The 18,643-nt window shown below is 35.0% G+C and overlaps 1 protein-coding gene across 2 annotated transcripts in view; it reads left to right on the plus strand.

Moving 5' to 3' along the window:
- Nucleotides 1-18,643, plus strand: part of CADM2 (cell adhesion molecule 2) — a 995,556-nt gene that overhangs the window by 510,026 nt on the left and 466,887 nt on the right. The gene's annotated exons all lie outside the window — the stretch shown is intronic.

Genomic DNA, 18,643 nt, shown 5'->3' on the forward strand with positions numbered 1-18,643 from the left:
TTATCTTATATATTTTTAAAATTTTATATTTCAGTTACAGTTGACATTCAATATTGTTGGATATTAATTTGAGGTGTACAGCATATTGGCTAGACAATTATATAATTTATAAAGTGATCCACTCATAATCTAAGTACCCACCTGGGATCATACAGAGCTATTACAATATTATTGACTATACTTCCTATGCTGAAATTTACATCCTGTGACAGTTTTGTAACTACCAATTTGTTTTTCTTAATCCCTTCACTATTTTCACCCATCCCCCAACCCATTTTCTCTGGCAACCATCAAAGTGAAATCACATGGCCTGTCTTGCTCTGTCTTATTTCACTTAGCATAATACCCTCTAGGTCCATCCTATTAGTCACAAATGGTAAGATTTCATTCTTTTTTATGGCTGAGTAATATTCCTTTTTATATATGTACCACTTCTTTATTAACTTGGCTATTGATGGACACTTGGGTTGCTTCCATATATTGGCTACTGCAAGATATGTAAAATAACGCTGCAATGAATATAGGGGTGCATATATCTTCTGAATTTGTGTTTTGGGTTTCTTCAGATATATTCCCAGAAGTGGGATCGATGGGTCAAAAGGCAGTTCTTTTATTAATTTTGGGGGGAACTTTCATAATGTTTTCCACAGTAGCTGCACCAGTCTGCCTTCCCACCAACAGTGCATGAGGATTCCTTTTTTTCCACATCCTACCCAACATTTGTTTATTATTGATCTTTTTATGATAGCCATTCTGACAGATGTGAAGTGCTACTTCATTGTGGTTTTAATTTGCCTTTTCTGATGATTAGAGGTGTTGAATATCTTTTCATATATCTACTGGCCATCTGTATGTCCTTCTTTGAGAAGTGTCTATTCAGACTCTCTGCTCATTTTTGAATAAAATTATTTGGGTATTTTTTGTGTTGAGTTGTCTGAATTCTTTATAAAGTTTGGATATTAGCCCCTTATCAGATGTATAATTGGAAAATATTTTCTTCTTTTCAGTAGGTTGTCTTTTCATTTTGTTGATGGTTTCTTTCGCTGTGCAAAAACTTTAGTATGAATTATTTCTACTCCATGTGGCATTACCAGTGGGGACTCTAATCCACATGTTCAATCTTAGCTGAAAAATACACCCTCTGTGTTTCAGCCTAATTATTTAGCAATTTTACATTAGGAATCTTTATCTGTCAATATTGTTAGAATACTATCATAGTCATTTTAATACTTTACAGTCAAGATTAGATTTTTAGTTTGCTCTTTTAGCTTCTCAGTTATACAAATAATATTAACAAAGATTTCCAATCACATTTTCCATTTATTTAATAATAAATATTTAATAACAACTAGAATAATAAATGGTAAATAATTTAGAAAAGGGCTTATATATTGCATGTAGCCCATTTTCAAACAGTGAGCAGAATTAAATCCCTGAGCCAAATATCATTTCTCACTTATTATGTGAGTAAGCTCTGATTCAGCCACTGAGTCAAGTTACTTATTTGGGGAGAAGGGATGTCAGCAGTCATATGATGAATTCAGTGTTCATTTTTGTTCCTATTTGAAAGCATTCTTTTAATGATAGCAAATATACAATGTTCTTAACTATTTTGAAAGACAAATGTGTGACTATAAGACACAATTTAGTGAAGTTTTCTATATTTTAAGAGTCCACCTTTCTTCAGTTTCCAATAACATGTTCTTCATTTCCTTTGGAGCCCTCAAAAAAAAGCATCTTTAAAATCCATATTCCTAATCAACATTCTGTTTAAAATAGTCTAGATTTTACTATCAAATGCCTCAAAGTAATTTCAGCCACTACCGATTATCAAATTTCAAAGTCACACATTTTTAGGTAGATATTGCAGCATGATCTCACTCATATGTGGAATGTAATAAACAAAATAAAATGATGAACAAAATAGATCCAGAAACACAGAAGCATGGAACAGACTGAGATCTCAGAGGGAAGGTGGGGGTGGGGGAAGGGTTGGGGAGAGATTAATCAAAGAATTTATATGTTTATAAGCAAAACTCATGGACACAGACATTGGTATGGGGAAGGCCTAGGGGTGGGGTGGATATGGGGTGAGTGAAGGGGATCAATGTGGGGAAAAGGGGACATGTGTAATACTTTCAACAATAAAGATAATAAATAAATAAATAAATAAATAAATAAATAAATAAATAAATAAAATGACATGCCCAAAAAAAAAGAAAGAAAATTTTATTGGTTTCCTGTTATTGCTCTGACAAATTACCATGCACTTGTTGGCTTCAACCAGCAAACATTTCTTCTCCCATAGTTCTAGAGTCCCAGAGTCTGAAATAGTATTTCTTGGCCAAACTCAGTGTCAGGAGGGCCCTGCCTCCTCTGGAGGCCTAAGGCATGAACCCGTTCCTTGTCCCTTCCCACTTCTAGTGGCTACCAACATTCCTTGGTTTGTGGCTGCATCACTTTAGTCCCTGCCTCTGTGGTCACATTCCCGTCTCCTCTTTCCTGTATACTAACTCTTGCTTTCTCATTCTGTCATAAAGATATCGCAGTGACATTTAAGGGGTGCTGAGATAATCCAGGATAAATTCTCCACTTCAATATCCTCAATTTATTCACAATAGAAAAGACCCTTTTTGCTTATAAAGTAACTTTTACAGGATTCAGGTATTAGGACCAGATTATTTTTAGGGATATTTTTCAGCTAACAACAGAGACCATCTTAGAAATCTGCCTCCCACTTTCTGTATCTAAGAAAGTTGTATTATATCTTTTTTAGCATACTTCAGGACTATTCATAATTTTATTAAATTCACTGAGTATAATATAATATAAATATATTATGAATATATGTATAACATAACAGTAAGCAATGGTCTGGGCATACTAAACATTTTATCTTCTAGATCAATTCCAGGTGAACGGTAGTGGATCTATTAAGAAGAGAATTCATGTCCACATCTAGGCTTATTTGGAAATAGTTGTATAGAGGGGTTGTCTCATAAGCACCTCATATTTGCCTTTTATAGTCAAATATAGTAATAAAAGATATCTGGTGATCATTAGAAAAAATAAAGGGTAAGAAATAAATGTGTTTAAGCAATATCTCCTCCTTGAAGTTCTATTTGATTTTCTTCTTTATAATATCACATCCTCCTTTTATAAAAATTGTACTGGATTTTATTATCAACTATTTACTCAATTGTATTTTTTCATAATCTTACATCAGTGTTTTTTATGTATAATCTGGCTCTTCCACAAAATAGATCTGTGTCTAGTTTTATCTCACATGTTCATTGTAAAAACGCAATACTATGTGACATATTTATTAGTGTGGTCAAGCATTATAATGTTGCTGCCAATTTTAGCTGGCTTCATTAAGATGTTAATAAGCAAGACATCAAATTCCTCCATGTTTTGGGGAAGTTAAAGTCCTATGGAGAGCTTAGACTAGAAGTTGGTTAAAATTCAGTGTAGGCCCTGGCCGATATGGCTCAGTTGCTTAGAGCATCATCCCTGGCAGCAAAGGGTAGTGGGTTTCATTCCCGTCAGGGCACAGAGCTGGGCTGCGGATTCGATCCCTAGCCTAGGCACGTATGGGAGACAGCCAACCCATGTTTCTCTCTCACATTGATAATTCTCTCTCTCTCCATCCCGCTCTAAATCCATGAAAGAATATCCTTGGGTGAGATTTTAAAAAAATAGCATAAACACAGAAAGAACATTAAGTTATAGAGTTAAAGTAAACCCATAATAACTTGATTTTCTACTTGGAGGAAATACTACATAACTTGGCAAAGTTACTGGTACTAATTTAAATATATGAAAAGAAGCTAGAGAAAGCAGTGTAGTACAGGTTGCTTTTTTATGCCCACTGAATTTGGAAAGAGATTGCATAATGAAAGGAGGTTCTATGTTGCTGAATAAAAACTGAAAAATATATTGCAAAATGGGACATGTATTTTTATTAACAATTAATATGCATTTTCTCAGTGGTATGCACTAAAATCTGTCAACAGTGCTATTGTTCATGGAGATGTATATGGAATATCTATATGTTTATTCACTTAAATGTCTTATGCATGATATACTTACTTACTGTGTGTGATTAATTAAAGGACATTGTTACAGATATAAATTTTAACTCTTTTATTTAGAACTAAAAGTGAACAACATTATCTGTAAAATTTCTATAGATATAAGTTCCAAAGACTTTCATCAAGTCTACTTTTAAAGAAAGGATTCAGAGGATTATTATATATTACTTATTAAAACTTATCATATACATAATATTCTTTGTTTAATATGTGAGTAACACAAATGTAAATAAAACACATTTTTTAAGATGCGCCACATAACTTACCTTGAAAAAGGGTTAATGATCACCACCAAGATACATGACGTATCATGTGATTTCAGGTTAGCTCATTAAAATTATTCAGGAATCTACTTTTCCTAATGTGATCAATTCCAATTGTATAATAAAATGAAATAAATTGTCTAGAAAAAGAAACAGGAAATTCACTCTTTCTCAAAATACCCAAAAATATGAAGAAAAGTGAATGCATTAGAACAGATTTCTGCATGATTGCATTTTTTGCTTAACTTTGGATGTACCACAGGTGCATTTTTTTTTTTTTAATTTTAGGGTAATTCATTATGTAACTTAACTAAAATAACTGTAATAAATGGATTCTATTTGAGGAATTAGAACCCCACCCCCCCACACACACCCACAAATAACTATATACCCATACAGGCCTGGGCAAAGTAAGTTTACAGTTTTGAGTATGCAAAACATAGTTTATTCTTATATTCTTATTATTTAATTATTGTATTATTTTCATAGAAATAACGGTAAACCTACTTTTACCCACTCCTGTATATAAAAGCTTCCTAAGTCTTAGCTAACTATATCATTTTTTTACACTCAGTGCTCTTGGCTACTTATGACTATATGCTTATTAATGTCCTTTGCACTTAAGTGTGATGATTTAAGTCACCCTTCTATGTTTGCATCTTTCTTTATTGAAACAAAGCACTGTTTAGGGTACCTTTGCTTTAAAATTTATAAGCATGTGACTTTCACTGAAAGTAATTCCTTCCCCTAAATGAATATTTTGGAAATAAAAAGTAATTAAAGATTAACAAAAGTAAGCAAATGGGTTTTTGAAGCTTCTTAATTATTGTTTAAAACACAATGGGCATTTAAGATAACCAATCTGCAGAAAATTTAAAACCCCCGTAGCTAATTTACATATTCAATAAGTTCATAGAATTCGTTTGCATTTGACAGGTGAGGGCATTGTGGCAGAGTTTAAAGAGACTTACGGAAGGTCATTCAGAAAATCAGGGGAAGAGCAGGAAATGACAACACCATCTGTATATGCTCCGTGGTGATACACAAGTAGTTGAAAAGAAAACTGCTCTGGCCCGGCCGGGCGTGGCTCAGCTGTTGAGCGTGGACCTAAGATCCAGGCGATCCGGGTTCGATTCCTGGTCGGGGCACATGCCCGGGTTGCGGGTTCCATCCCCAATGACTCTCTCACCATTGGTGTTTCTATCTATCTCTCCCTCTGCTGCCCTCTCTCTGAAATCAATAAAGATATATAAAAAAATAATAATTAAAAAAAAGAAAAAAAAAGAAACCTGCTCTGAACCACTCACTCTGCTGGGGAGGTAAGCCCTCCCTCAGGGCTGTGGGTGCAGAAGCCGTGACAATCCCTGGTCCAGGGGATCCTGTGTCCCAGTGGTCTTCATAGGTCCAGGGTATGCAAACGATCTTCATAGTCTCTAAGTGAATGCTTGCGGTTTGGGAAAGTATCTCTCTTTTGTTAAAGACCTTTTTTTTGGTTTTCTTTGCACTTTTGTAGATTTTTCATCTGTTTTACCCGCCTTAATCTATTCTCACGTTCACTGTTCTGTTCATTCACTCAGGTTTTGCTGATTCCCGGTATGGATCAGGCAGTGTATCAGTACCTCATGCTCTCCCTTGCCTGTCTCTCTTCCCTTTAGTTCCCTCTCCCCCTCTCTTTCTCACCCCTTGTCCAATTATATATTAATATACTCATTTCAAAATCTAAAAATATTTCAAAAACTATTTCTTTTTCTGATAATAATTAATCTTCTTTCATAGTTATAGTTGAAGCAAGTTAATTAAATGACATTTGTAGAAATGCTTCATGCTATCCATGCAACAAATAGGTGCAAAATAATTTCTGTCATTTCTTCATAGCATAGAGGTCACCCTGTTAAAAAAACTATCAAAAACTTAATATTGTAGTTAAAATATGAGGTAACAAATATTGATATTTTAAAACTCTATACGGCAATTACTTGTAATTTTTATGACTCTGAATAAATCTGAAAAATGCAGTTCCAGAATAACAGGTTTGTAGACTGTATCTACTAACTGCTGTTGGACTCTGTTATTTTTCTGTTCTGTTCCACAAAGAAATTAAGACGCTTGTGAATTTGCTGCCTAAAGTAGGAACAATGGACAAACACACATATCATGTTCTGAAATTTAAAATGGGAAGGACAAGTGTCAAAAAGTCAAATCTAAGGGACTGAGAACTAGGGAGTGACAGAGAGCCCAGCGTAAGGAATCCCCAGGGAAAGAGAGAAGATGAAAAGAGGGAAGGCGGCCACATGTAAAGCCATAAATCCAGGAGATTTAATGTAAGAAATCAAACAATGAGTATGCAATACTATAAATCAGGTGTTACCAGGAAATGAGACAATATAGTTTGTAGCCCACTTACCTCAGAAAAGCAAGGAAATCTGAAGAGGAGCAATAAATAGACACCTCCTCTGCCCAGACCCCCCCACATTAGCTGGATTCAGTTGCCATTTGTGTGCATCTGTCCCATACAAGTTTGTAAACTACTTAAGCACAGTGGAGAGGTAAGGACAGATTCCTGTGCATCTTGATTTATTTCTCATGAAACAGCTCTTGGTGTTAGAAAGCCTCTAACATATAGTACGTCAGTGAGTGACCAAACATCTTTTAATTTCACACCCGTCAGGAAGCAGCATTATAGAAGAATTTGAGTGAGATGTATCTACACCTGACTTGTAGATTTATCATTTGTGCATGAACTAAGGCAAGATCCGTGAGCTATGTCTCTTCCCTTATCTGTAAAAGGGGTTAATAAGGAAGTTTAATTCACAGGACAATTTGAACATGAAAATACAATTAGATAGGTACAGTACTTAATGTATATATTAATCATTCCATAAAATGGTAACTGGAGATATTTAGGTATGCATACCCACAGACACATACACCCATGGTTTCATTGACAAGGAGAAATACATTTTTTTCAAATGTATCTTTCTAATTGCTTGCTTCTCTGAATTTTTCTCTAGCTTCAGTGTAAATATTGTTAGTAAAATAAATATCAGTCAGAGCGAGTGTCACTGTATAAGAAACTGATCTCTTTTTCTCTGCTCTTTTGTTAGTAAGAAAGCACTCGAGCATAGGAAGGTCCTGGGTCTGTAGTGGGAAAAGGTCTGACCACAGAGAGGAAAAATAAAGGTAGTTTCGTTGATCTATTTGTAGTTCAGTAGAAAGTGAGCAGTGGTGGATATGTACGCCTTAGCCCAACAAGAAAAACTGATTATTTATTGGTTGGTTAAATCAGAAATGTATTTACCATATTGTGAGTTAATTGCAGATAAATATAATTTGAGGAGGCCATTCATATGCGAATGCCAAAATATAAATACATATCCAGGCTATAAGGAAATCATCAAATGCTATGAAGATCACTCAAAAGAAACTACCTCTAATCAAATTAGAATTCTTTTTCCTTTGTAAGTTACCACCTCCAAAATAGTATTGACCAGGGGTTGATTGATTTTATTGAGCATTTTGTTCATTAATTTTCTTATTTTTCAGTTTCCCATTTTATTAATTTCCACTTTGATCTTTATTATTTCCCTTCTTCTTTTTTACTTTGTGTGTGATTTACTCTTCATTTTCTAGTGTCTTAAGGTTAAAACTGATGCCATTGATTTGAGAACAATCTTCTTTTCTAATATAGGTATTTATTGCTATGAATTCCCTCCTAGGTACTGCTTTAGCAGCATCTTCCAAAGAGTCATATAGTGTTTTTCATCTTTATTCAGTTATTTAAATGTTGTTTTTCCAGTATTTGAGAACTATCAAGAACACATTTCATTTTTGATTTTTTAAAAATTTAATGTGTTCAAAGGATACATTTTGTATGAATTGAATCTTTTAAATATATTAAAATTTGTTGTATGGTCTAGTATATGTTCTATCTTGGTAAACGTTTCATGTGCACTTGGGGAAAATGTGTAATATGTCCTTGGGTGGAGTGTTCTAAACATGTCAATTACACTAAGTAGGTTGACAGGATGGCTCAAATATGCTATATTCTTACTGATATTAATTATGTCTATTTGTTCAATCATTTATTGATAAAGGGATTATCTTAGTCTGTTTGGGTTGCTATCACAGGGTATTATAAATTGGGTAGCTTATAAACAACAGAAATATATTTCTTATACACTGTAGTTATGGGGCTGGGAAGTTCAAGCTGAAGGTACCAGCAGATTTGGCGTGTGGTGAGGACCAGTTTCCTGGTTCATAGACAGCCATCCTTTTGCTTTGTTCTCACACGGCAGAGGGGGAGGAAGCTCTCTGGGGTGTCTTTTATAAGGGAACTAATCCCACCCATGAGGTCTTCACCCTCAAGTCCTAATCACCTCCCAAATACTCCACTTCCTAATATCATCTAATTGGGAGAATTTCAACATATGCATTTGGGTGGGACAAAAACTTTCAGTCTGAAGCAGGGGTTTGTAATCTCAGACTATGATTGTGGATGTGTATTTTTTACCTTGCTACGGTATCAATTTTTGTTTCATATGTTTGAACTTTTGCTATTATTGGCATCAATGTAGAACATTTTTATATCTTCCTGAAGAACTGACACATTTCTCATTAAGAAATTACATTCTTCATTCCTGGTAATGTTCACTGTCTGAAATCTACTTTGTCTAATGTTAATGTGGTCAATTTATATTAATTTCTTTTTAATAAATTTTTAAAAATTTTAAACAGTTTTAGATTTACTGAAAAATTTTAAATATAGTATGGAGAGGCTCCAGCTAACTTACTGCGTTTCTCCTTTTATTAATATTTAGCACTGGTATGGTATATATCTTCCATAATAAACCAATAATGAAAGATGATTATTAACTACATTTCATACCTTAGACTGTGGCAGTTTCCAGCTTTTTAAAAATTAGTGTTAACATGCTGTCTTCTTGTACTTTCTCCCTTTTATCCTATTTGTGTCTTTTTACTTCAGATATGTGTCCTTTTGGCAGCAGATAATCACGTCTTGCTTTCCCACCTGCGATATAATATTTGTCTTTTAATTGGGGGCAGTCTTTGCCCTTTGATGATTCCTATTTAATGTGATTATTAATTTGGTTACTTTTAAGTCTATCACCTACCTAATTATTTTCTATTATCTTAATTTGTTTCCATTTTCCTTTTTAATTTTTTAATATTGATTTTTTAAATTTATAATTTCACTCATTCCTTTCTTTTGGTTTATTGTCAATAGCTATTTTTATTTTTTATTGTTTATTTTTCTTTAAAAATAATTTATGCTTTCTTAAGTTATTTTAGTAATTGTTTTAGGGTTTATAGTTTACAGCTTTAGGTTATTACACTGTACTTTCAACTGATATGCCACTTCACGTAGAGAAAAAGAACCTTAAAATTGTGTACTTCTATTTCTCCTCTCCCAACCCTTTTCCTATTATTGCCACACATGTTACGCTTATATATTTATAAACCTCACACTCTACTGTTATCATTTTTATTCCAAAACTCAGTGCTCTCTTCTCTTCAGCACTGTGTCCTGAGAACCACGGCCACCTTGGGAGTAAGGCCGGCTCTTTCTGGGTTTTCTGTCTCTGCAGCAAACCACAGAAAGCCTCTCAATACAGTAAAGGGGAGTATTGTAAGGGCTCCCCTCATTTGTTGTTCATCTTTCATGGCTCTGTGTCTTTCATTCACTGTCCAATAAACAATGTTTTGCAAACTACTACATCATATATTTTGTTTGTATCAGTGGGAGGTTAAATCTGATTCTTCTTATTGGAAAATCTCTCTCTCTCTCTCTCCCTCTCTCTCTCATACACACCACTCCTCAAATTCCAGGCTTCCTTGTACTAGAAATTATGGAATTATACTTAAAATAAAACAAAAATGTAATGTTATGTAGTAATGATATACAATAAGAAGAACCCTGGACTTGAAGCCAGATAACCTGGATTAAAGTCCAGGAATGTAGTTCTGTGGCTCTGAACAAATGACATAGCCCATCTCGGACTCATTTTTCTCATATGAAAAACTGACAGTGATTCCAAGCGTATAAGATTATATTGAAGACCAGAACACCAGACACCAAGCACATTATATAGCTCGTAACAGATCCTCTAAAATGCTTGTATGGGCTTGATTTCATGTCAACATGCATAAACTTGAGTGCCCAATATGTACAAGACACCAGAATGTGTTATAATTTACCATCTAAAACGCTGTAAAAATAAACTACTGTACTACCCTTTTAATAGCTAAGGAAATAGAATCTCCATAAAATAGATTGTCATGGCTCAAAGTACAAAATGAATAAGCATTTTTTATAGGATATGAACCCAGTTTAGTTTTGAACCACCCTTTTTTTCTACTTTCTGCAGAGTTTAAGCCTGTTTTTCATAAACTAATTTCTATGAATATTTTAATCTTGAAAGATATAAATCTAACATCAGGATTTTCAAATACTCTATATTAGTGCTTGCTATTTCATGCACTGAATATATATAAAATTCTATGGAATCTATAGTTATGCACTGCCACTTCCACAAACTCTATATAATAATAAATATTCAAAATGCTGTTTTTCGGTGAGTGCACTTAATTTTATATTCAAAATTAATATGTAAACTGGTATCATTTCCTTTTAAATATTGTTTTTGGCGATGCCACTCTCGAAGGACTCTTAGTTAAGGCCTAGGATAATATCAAAACGCACAACCTTGAGGAGACAGCTACCGCTTTTTATAGTTTATGATTCAGCGTGTTTTGGTTACTCTTCATGATGCAACATAATTTCTGTCATGAAGGCTGCAAATTGACAATGTTAAAAAGAAAATAGTGTTTTGTAGCCCTGGCAAAGGTCATAACCATTCTTAAAATCACATGCTCCTATTTTATGGTAGTATTTTAAAATGTTTTGCATTAGCAGCACTCTGAATCATTACAGTGAGGATTACATTTTCCCCATAATAGTAGTATTTTATACTCTTTCAGTGTGACATTTCCTTTTAGTCTATTTTGCATTGATCTCCCTTTCTGTCAAATATTCTCTGGTAAAATGTTTCCACGGTACATTTCTCATATATGATCTTTGAGACTGTATTTCTCAGTCTGATTCTGTCTCCTATCTGCACTTACAGACACGTGCCACTTTTACTGCAGTCTCACAAGCACAGAACTTCACCTTTGTGTCACCTCTCAGGTCTACACCTTTTTCCACTGTCCAAGCTCTCAAGGACCTGCCTTGTCACGTTTTCATGTTTCTCTCCTCAACCACCTCTACTATCACCTTCCTGTTGGAATTATCACAGGCACCATAAGTGCCACCCATTGGTTTATGCCATTTTTGAGAGGAAAATTATAGAGTAGCTTAGGTCTAGACCAGCAGTGGGAAACATCAGCTTACCCATGCACACACATGCGCATGCACACGTAAAACCTTTCCATCAGCATACCCATGCACACACGTGCACATGCACATGTAAAGCCTTTCTTTCTCTTTATGGCTTAGTGGTTAAGAGTTCAGAATCTGGACAAAGCTTCCTGGGTTCCAAGCCTAGCTCTTCTGATAATAGCTGCATGACATTCAACACATTGCTTACTTAACCACTTGTGTTTCAACCTTCTTAGTAATAAATGAGAGCGATTAATGTACTTACCTGTGAGTGTTGTGATGCTTAGGAAAGGGCCTGATATAAGTTATAATGTAAATGTTAGCTATGACTACTGCTACAGCTAATGCTACCATTACTATTGCAATGACTATTACTGCTCTTGTAGTAAAAGTAAGAATTCATCTAGGCAAAAGTATGCCAAAAGCAAAATATTAATTTTGTTGATTCCATATTATGCCTGTCTCCCAAATGACCCCTAATCTAGAGCATCCCTACTAATGCTATTGATTTTCTTCTTATCAGAAAGTTTTCTCTCAAGGAAAACAAAACAAACTAACAAAAACCAAAATATTATTTTTAACCATGATTATAAGTGATACTTGCTCTCAAAATCTTTCTACTTTTAAACAGAAAGTCAACCAAACCAGGGAAATAGTTAACTGTATTAAGCAAAAATTTAAGCATTGCAAAAATTTACATGTATCACTTCATTACATGTATCTACAGTAACACAGTCAAATGTGTATTACTGTACCACTTATAAGTGAAGTTATGAAGTTCATAAAAAATGAAATAGCTTGTTCAAGGACAGATATAAAGTATGAGTTGGTGTTGAATATCAAGCCCACCCTTTTCTGATTCCAAAAATAAAGAAATAAAATCTTAAGTCTATACTTGGAATTTCTGATCGAGTCACACTTCTTAAGTAACTGACTAAAAAGGTATTTTGAGCAATTAGTGACTGAGCATTTTCTAAGTACACCTGCAATTTCTGCTTACATTTGACAACTTCATGCTCCTAGGGCTTTCTCAAGCTTGGTAAAATAGGCAAGCAGTAAATATGGTTGCACAGTACTCTTTTTGTTCTAGAACAAAGAGAGCTGCCAGACTTGTCTTACTTCCATTGATTCATTCAGCAAGTGATTTAATTAATCCTCAGTGCTATGTGAGACCTTGTTGCTCTTTTAGTATGCTATTCGCTTAATGTTAAATTCTAATTGCTATAAAGGTTATTCTTTAAAACCGTAAGTGATGGTTTAGATCACTGTCTTAGCTTGGTCTGGTATAACAAAATACATCTAAGTGGCTTAAACAGCAGGGATTTATTTCACACACTTCTGGAGCCTGGGAAGTCCAAGATTAAGGTACCAGTTGATTTGGTTCCATGGTAAGGCTCTTTCCTGGCCTACATCTGCCTTCTCACCTGGCAGAGAGAGCCAGCTCTGGTTTCTTCCACTCCCTATCAGGGCACTAATCCCATCATGGGGCCCCACCCTCATGACTTCATCTAAGTCCAATTATCTCCCAAAGGCCCCACACCCAAATATCATCACATGAGAGACAGGGGATTCAACATGTGAATTTGCAGGCAACATAAGCATTCAGTCTACAACAATCATGTTGCTTTTCTGTTTCAAAATCTTCAACGATTGCCTATTGTAATAAAAGTGAAGCATTTTCACCTCACTGCCCGTGATCTGCTACTGCTTTCACTGTAGCCTCCTGTGGAGCCCCTTCTAATCACTCACTGCTCCTCTCCACACTAACCTTCCCTCAGCTCTCGGAATGCATTTGCCACCTCAGGGACAGGTGTTGCAGGCCACTGTTCCTTCTACCTGTGATATTCATGCTCACTCCCCTCCAGGTTAATTCATCTTCAGGTCCCTGTTCAGATGTTACTTCCTAGAGATGCCCTCTCTGAATTTCCACACCTTATAAATAAAGTCCCCTCTCATTCTTTCTGTTAACTCCCTGCTTTTCTCTTTCACAGGATTTATCAAAACATGTAATTACACATTTATTTGCATTTATTTGTGTAATGATTCTTCCCACCTGGTAAACTCTGATCTCAGTATCTAACAGAGAGTCTTACACAGAGAAGTCACCTAATAAATAATTATTGAGGAAATGCATGAACAAAAAGGTAGATACTGTCTTAGACACTAGTTATGTGGGTTTCATAATTAAATTGGTATATGTTAAATAAATAAATAAAACTCATTACAGTGTGACCTCAGGAGGGTTCCCCAGTACTCTTAGAACTCAGATCCCTTGTGAGTAATATGGGTATAAAAATACCCTACTTGTTAGAAAATTTTGAGACTTAAATGTGTAAACCTGCCTCAATATGTGTTTGTTACCTTCTCTTTCCATTAATTTCTTTTTAAGAGCAGTTCTTAATTTTCTTCTGATTGTTCATTATTTTGACTCATATATTTTTCTTTTTTTCCCCTCTCACAAGCTCGTGACTAAATGTGGTATCAATTTCTTGATTCCAGTAAGTTAGGGAGTAATCATAATAGTTTTTACTCACCTCTCAAAATGAGAACCAAGAAGATGTAAAGAGGCTTCTCTGGGTTATTATGTTTGCTTCTGTTTTAAGCAGCTTAATTTTTGGCAATTTTAACTCTGATAAACTATTTGTAGATGTTTGTTTTTTTGTGGTTTGAGGGTGATTTACCATTTGAAAAGTGAATATATAGGCTTAAACCAAAAAAAAACCAACAAAACAAAAAAACACACATAAGGGATTATAAAATAATGCCTATTAGTGTCAAATTTTACTCAAAGGGATATATATTTTTTAAGTAACTCAGTGGTTGCAAGAGTATGTTCACCATTCTTCCGAATGTGTTTATTTGTAACTCTCTGGCTTGTCTCATCCCCTTTCTCATCTTCTTCTCTCAAAATGTTTTACTCAATTAAGACAGCTAGGAAAATACTTATAAAAACATCCTTCCCTCAAATCCAAAGATATTTTCATAATCTATAAAGAAAAAAACATAAAGGTAGAGAAGTCAGAGGAAAGGATGTGAAATGAAACACAGTAGGCATTTTTCCTAAGGCCGGTCCTTCTATTGCTGTGATTATTGTTACTACATTGGTTTATAAGTGGAACCTATCTATGTTTCAATATTTTATAAATGACAAAAATATAATAGGAAGCAATGTAGACAGTGTTGATGTTAAAACTGAAGAAACTAGGCAGTATTTTCCTGGCTCAACTGTAATAAAGTACTTGTTACTATTGTCCTGAAGTTTTTGAAATTTAGAAGAGCACTATCTTCATAAGCATACCTGTGCCATCCCTGTCCCCAGAGCAGGATTTTCATTGCTTGTTCTTTCTTTTAATTGGTAAGTGCTTTCATAGACTATTAGCATTTTAAATATCTTTAAATTCCAACCGAGTAAATCACTATTTTTGAGCTACAGCCCTCCCCTCATTGAGCACACACTGCTCCAGTTACTTACTTTCATAAATCTCTACCCATGTAAAGACTATTTTACTATTTTAACAATAGAAGCAGCAGGGTTTGGTCACAAATGGCTGGAGACTCAAGCTTTCATTGGTTCTTCAGACCTTAAAAAAAAATTTCAAGTTCTATGCATGTTGGCCATATCTGAGTGAGTCACCTAGGCAACCTGGTGTATGTCGCTTCCTCTCTAAGCAAACCATATACTCCCTGTTCTGTGTTGACCAAATGGGAATAGGGATAGTTTTTTTCTGATGCAATAGTCAATACCACTGCAGGTGAGCTTGATTGATGATTTATATGAAAAAATTATTTACATTCTTAAGAATGCCCAACCTTGACAACTAACCAATGACTAATTTTTAAAATATTTCTGAGGAATTAAAATTTGGTTCCAGCAGTTAACCAAAAGGGAAAAAAGTCTTTTGGGTTGTAATTAAGAATAAAATAAAGATGAGACAAGGGATCTGGGTGGAAAAAGGTGAAGGGATTAAGAAGTACAAATTGCTATTCACAAAATAGTCATGGGAATGTAAAGTACAGCATAGGGAATATAGTCAATAATACTGTAATAACTGTGTGTGGTTCCAGCTGGGTACTAAAAATATCAGGAGGACCATTTTATAAAGTATATGATTATCTAACCACTATCTGTGCACTTAAAACTAATACAAAATAATATTGAATGTAAACTGCAATTGGAAAATTAAAAAAATACAAATAAAGGCTGCTTTTCTAAAATTTAAATTAAAAAAAAAATTAAAAATACATTTATTTGAACAAAGGAAAGGATTGCAGTCTGGAGGCACAGATTCAGGTAGCAATCTGAATTGTGTTCTGAAAACAACTAAGAAAGGCAAGGCTTGTAAAGGCAAGGCCAGAAGAGCTGTTCTCATTTAGGTCCTCCATGGAACTGAAAGATGTTGGCTACGTCGATTGGGATTGGTTAGGCCCATTCAGTAAATGAAAGATGTTCGTTGATGAAATGGATCCGTTCCTTTCAAGCTGAAGAATACAGATGGTTTGGTCACTGTGATAAAGAAAAAATAAAGTTTATGTATGTCCATGTGGCAGTCACTGATGCAGGATATTTGTGGTTCAGCCTTGAGCGGAGTTCAGCCACAGGTCAGCAAGGCCGCAGCAGTGTCAAGTGCTGAGACCTGAGACGGGCCGAGGCCCCTCTTCCTTGAGAGCCTCCTAATTCCATTTTAAGTGACTCTCTTCGCAATACTTATTCCATTTTATTTTATCCATCATCACAGCATAACAGATTTCCTGAGATTTCATCAGATTTAGGCATCCATGAAAATTTGGCCTGTATGGATTTTATTTAAGTGGCAAGTGGTGTGAGGCAAAGCAACAAACACAATCATGTCTCCAAAACAGGGTATATACACAGGAGTAAGCAAAAGCAGGTTTATAGTTGTTTGTGTGGAAAAGGACATTGCCTAAAAGATAAAAAGATAAATCATAAGTGAGTGCATGAAATAATAACAGTAAGAAGAAAACAATAAACAAATAATACAAGAATATATTCTGTGTTTTATGTACGCACAACCATAAACCTACTTTTGCCAATGTGTGTGTGTGTGTGTGTGTGTATTTACCAAGTTTTTTTTTTTTTTTCCAAACAGTCATGGTGATTAGTACAAATGCTTTTCTCCTAAAAGAAATAGAGCCCTGTGAATCCAGACAGAAATAGGGCAAGGAGTCTGTTAAATAATTACCGCAGCTGAGGGTCATTAGCTATAATCAAGGGCCAGCTTAGACACAGAACAGGAAGCAGAAGGTGAGCCTGATCTTTAGCCAGATCAGAGCCACGCACCACGGAGGCCATCTGGATGCCAGGGAGTTAGTTTAGATTCTGGTCTTTGATTTTCATTTAATTTGTAATAAGTCCTTACAGTCTAAAGCAAGAGCAAACCTGTATATAGATAGGCTGGGAATCTCCCTTCCTTCAAACTTCTTGCTGCTATTGTAAAATATTCAATGCCTGTCACTTTGGAAATGCCACCGTCAAAGAAGCTAAGATACAAAATTATATATTACAGTTCAGCCCCAGCAAAACTGAAATCTGAATATTTACTCAGATGTGCACCATATGTTGATATTTTCCTTTTTTGTATTCTTTAGGAGAAAGTTCACTATCCACTTAGGAAAATACTGAACTTATCTCTGTTTAAACAGCATTTGTTGAATTTGCACAATCTTGTTTCTTAAAGAAACCCATTGTCTTGGAATGCTAATGTTTCCCATCACTCTTGTTACTTGGCTGTTACTGTTACATAGAACCGTCTATATCTGCACTGTTCAATACAGTAGCCACTCGCCACGTGTAGCTATTTAAATTTGAATTTAAATTAAAATAAAATATATTAAAAATTCAGTTCTTCAGTTATTGTAGCTATATTTCAAGTCCTCAATAGTTAAAAGTAGATGTAGATTATTTCCATCATCAAAGAAAGTGCTATAGGAACAGCACTATTCTAGACCAAGTGTCAGTCAATGGCCAGTCAGTCAAATCCGGCCCACAGCCTGTTACTGTGAATAAAATGTAAAGGGAGCTCAGCCATGCCATTCCTTTGAGTGTTATGTAGGACTGTTTCACTGCACAGAGGCAGTGTGGAGTAGTAGTTTGACAAATAACAGTATCTTCCACAGAGCCTAATGTATTTACTGTCTGGCTCTCTGCAAAAGATGTCTGCTGAACCCTTAGCCAGATCATTGTATAAAGTACAATTTTAACGGCTATAAAAATGAGTAGCTTCTGACTTTTGTCATGAATTCTTTTAATTTTTATGTATTTTATGTTTTGTGTAAATATGTTTCAAGGTCCCTATCTTTTCCTATCTTGGGGTCTCCTGGCAGAATGATAGCCTTAAGGCAGTGATTTCCAGCCCCTGTGCCACAGAGACGCACTGAGCGCCGCAAGAATGCTTAAAACATGCCACACCTGACTATTTAGTCAGTCCAGTGACCCCTTTTCCTTAGATGTCAAATAAGAAAATGACAACAGCCAACAAATAATAGCTGTTCAGTGTGAATGAATTAAAATTATACTTATTTTTTTGTCAGATGAACAAAAAAGATAATGTATTTTTGGGGGTGCCACAGAATTTTAGTAATTAGTTTATGTGTGCCATAAGATGAAAAAGGTTGAAAAATCACTGCCTTAAATGCTGTTTCAGATCCAGGTAGGAAATGATTGCAAAGAACGGCTACCTTTGTTGTTTATGTCAAATTAAAGTCATAAATTCTCTAGATACAGGGAATGCTGTGTATTACAGTGGCTGAGCCTGTCATCACAGCCACAAAATGTATCATAAATCAGCTGGAGCTGGGAATATTTACAAGCGTCTCTCTTCACGTCTGTTTTATAATACGTAACAAATGCAGTGCACGATGTTCCTCAG

The sequence above is a fragment of the Miniopterus natalensis genome, chromosome 6 (genome assembly GCF_054644295.1).
Source record: "Miniopterus natalensis isolate mMinNat1 chromosome 6, mMinNat1.hap1, whole genome shotgun sequence".
Classification (NCBI taxonomy): domain Eukaryota; kingdom Metazoa; phylum Chordata; class Mammalia; order Chiroptera; family Miniopteridae; genus Miniopterus; species Miniopterus natalensis.